The sequence below is a fragment of the Bison bison genome, unplaced genomic scaffold (assembly GCF_000754665.1).
Source record: "Bison bison bison isolate TAMUID 2011002044 unplaced genomic scaffold, Bison_UMD1.0 scf7180017864368, whole genome shotgun sequence".
NCBI lineage: Eukaryota > Metazoa > Chordata > Mammalia > Artiodactyla > Bovidae > Bison > Bison bison.
Window position 1 is genome coordinate 1,923,149 of NW_011494940.1, and position 3,822 is coordinate 1,926,970.

The following is a 3,822-nucleotide window of genomic DNA, read 5'->3' on the forward strand; positions in this document are numbered from 1 at the left end:
ACAAAGTGCCCACTTCCTGGAGCCTAAGCCTTCCACTTTAATATCCAGAAACTCATTGTTTAGCCCAGTCTTAGGCGTCGCGGCCTTTGGAAAGGAAGGGGATGACGTGGACATAGACCTCCGAAGCTGGACGGGGTCTCGGGGGTTCGAAGTGCAGCCAGCCACGGGGTGCCCAGATCTTCCGGCCTTTGACCGCAGCGAAACATAAGTGGCTTGGTGCCAGGGGACCCGGGTCCAGTAGGCGGGACGGGGATGGGATGGGGCGTGGCCAGCTGGCGTACAGCTGGTAGGGACGGGGCCCGGATAGGGGGCGGGGCCCGGAGGGGCAGGGGTTCCGCTTGGCGGGCAGGGCCCGGAGGGGCCGAAGCCGGCAGGTGGGTCAGAGGACCTGGCTTGGCTCCTGGGGCGCCGTTCAGCAAAGGGCCATAGGAAGGGGTGACTTAGGAGGGCCCGGGGTTAGTTGAGCTTTTGGAGATCCCAAAGTGGATCCCTACCCTTCGAAGTATCGAGAATGGGAAGTTAATGATTTCTGACAGAAAATGCCGCCTCTAAAAATCCCTCTCTGGCAATAGGGGACACTGTTTCCTAAACCTAGTTGAAGGAGGCTACGCGTACTAGTGGAGAAGGAAATGGCAATCCACTCCAGTATTCTTGCCTGGAGAATCCCATGGACAGAAGAGCCTTGGCAGGCTACAGTCCATGGGGTCCCAAGAGTCGGACACAATTTAGCGGCTAAACCACCACATGTACTAGGCTCCCGCCAAATTCCTTGTCTTGCTTGAAATTATTTTTCCAAGATTAAGCAAGACTTAAAAGAAGGAAAGAAAAAAAGACTCCTGAAATTAGATTTAAACGTTTCAGATGAGGTAGAGTACATAGGTATACACTGTGGAAATCATCTGTACTGTCCTGTGGCCTGGTGTAATTATTTAAACGTATATTTTTATATGCAGGGGGGAAAACTTACATTATATGACATTTATGGTTTTTTTTTTTTTTTTAAGAAAAAGGCATTGAACCCATAAAATAAAACCATATTTTTTCATTCATACAAATATTTGTATATATATCTATATAACATGGTTCTGGAAGGCTACACTTCAAGTTAGTAACAGTAAGTACCTCTGGGAGAAGACTAAGACTGATTAATGAGTGGAGGTTTTTAAAATTTTATCTGTATTACTTGAATCTTAAACAGTAAGAATGTATTGACATATGTAATTTACAATTTGTTTTCCACCATAGAATTCTACCTTAAAATGCACCTATAAAATGAGGTTAATTAACCCAAGCTCAGTTCAGTTCAGTTGCTCAGTCGTGTCAGACTCTTTGCAACTCCATGAACTGCAGCATGACAGGCCTCCCTGTCCATCACCAACTCTCGGAGTTTACCCAAATTCATATCCATTGATTCAGTGATGCTATCCAACCATCTCATCCTCTGTCGTCCCCTTCTCCTCCTGCCCTCAATCTTTCCCAGCTTTTCAAATGAGTCAGCTCTTCGCATCAGGTGGACAAAGTATTGGAGTTTCAGCTTCAACATTAGTCCTTTCAATGAACACCCAGGACTGATCTCCTTTAGGATGAACTGGTTGGATCTCTTTGCAGCCCAAGGGACTCTCAAGAGTCTTCTCCAACACCACAGTTCAAAAGCATCAATTCTTCGGCGCTCAGCTTTCCGTATAGTCCAACTCTCACATCCATACATGACTACTGGAAAAACCATAGCCTTGACTAGCCAGACCTTTGTTGACAAAGTAATGTCTCTGCTTTTTCCTATGCTGTCTAGGTTGGTCATAACCTTCCTTCCAAGGAGTGAGCGTCTTTTAATTTCATGACTGCAATCACGATTTGCAGTGATTTTGGAGCCCAGAAAAATAAAGTTTGCCACTGTTTCCACTATTTCCCCATCTATTTGCCATGAAGTGATGGGACCAGATGCCATGACCTTAGTTTTCTGAATGTTGAGCTTTAAGCCAACTTTTTCACTCTCCTCTTTCACTTTCATCAATAAGCTCTTTAGTTCTTCTTCACTTTCTGCCATAAGGGTGGTATCATCTGCATATATGAGGTTATTGATATTTCTCCCGGCAATCTTGATTCCAGCTTGTACTTTTTCTAGCCTAGCATTTCTCATGACGTACTCTGCATATAAGTTAAATAAGCAGGGTGACAATATACAGCCTTGACATACTCCTTTTCCTATTTGGAACCAGTCTGTTGTTCCATGTCCAGTTCTAACTGTTGCTTCCTGACCTGCATACAGGTTTCTCAAGAGGCAGGTCAGGTGGTCTGGTATTCTCATCTCTTGAAGAATTTTCCACAGTTTGTGATCCACACAGTCGAAGGTTTTGGCATAGTCAATAAAGCAGAAATAGATGTTTTTCTGGAACTCTCTTGCTTTTTCCATGATCCAGCAGATGTTGGCAATTTGATCTCTGGTTTCTCTGCCTTTTCTAAAACCAGCTTGAACTGGTTCACATATTGCTGAAGCCTGGCTTGGAGAATTTTGAGCGTTACTTTACTAGTGTGTGAGATGAATGCAGTTGTGCAGTAGTCTGAGCATTGTTTGGCATTGCCTTTCTTTGGGATTGGAATGAAAACTGACCTTTTCCTGTCCTGTGGCCACTGCTGAGTGTTCCAAATTGGCTGGCATATTGAGTGCAGCACTTTCACAGCATCATCTTTCAGGATTTGAAATAGCTCAACTGGAATTCCATCACCTCCACTAGCTTTGTTTATAGTGATGCTTCCTAAGGCCCACTTGACTTCACATTCCATGATGTCTGGCTCTAGGTGAGTGACCACACCATGGTGATTATCTTGGTCACGAAGATCTTTTTTATACAGTTCTTCTGTGTATTCTTGCCACCTCTTCTTAATATCTTCTGCTTCTGTTAGGTCCTTACCATTTCTGTCCTTTATCGAGCCAATTTTTGCATGAAATATTCCCTTGGTATCTCTAATTTTCTTGAAGAGATCTCTAGTCTTTCCCATTCTATTGTTTTCCTCTATTTCTTTGCATTGATCACTGAGGAAGGCTTTCTTATCTCTCCTTGCTATTCTTTGGAACTCTGCATTCAAATGGGTATATTTTTCCTTTTCTCCTTTGCTTTTCGCTTCTTTTCTTTTCACAGCTATTTGTAAGGCCTCCTCAGACAGCCATTTTGCTTTTTTGCATTTCTTTTTCTTGGGGATGGTCTTGATCCCTATCTCCTGTACAATGTCACGAACCTCTGTCCATAGTTCATCAGGCACTCTGTCTATCAGATCTAGTCCCTTAAATTAACCCAAGTAAAAACATTCTATTAAATTGCTGTGTCATGAAAGATGTGTGGATGTGTAATCTTGAATTCTTTTTGAAACAACCTCATTTTCAAATATGAATCTTATCCCACTTATTCCATAAATAAGATAGTAATTATCATGTATTCTGATTCATGGATGGAAAATATTTGCCACTGAAAGCACATAGTTACTGGACCAACAATCCTGTCTTTTTGAAAAGTACTTTGTTTAAAGTCTGTCTTTGGACAACATATAGCTGACTCCCAGTTTTAGAAAACAACTCAAGTAATTTTGACTTCTGCTCCCCACATTCATCATTAAAGTACATGAATGGTGGATTTTATACGCCTCAGCATGTACCACCTGAAAGAAGAGAATCCCTTTGACAAGCTTTTACCTTCCCAGTGTTCAAAGACCATTTAAAATGAATGTACACAATAGCTTAATCATGATACACCAAAGGAATTAAGATGTGTTTGTGGCTTTCACTTGGCTGATATTTGTAACAGGTTTATACATTTTTTTTTTAAATGA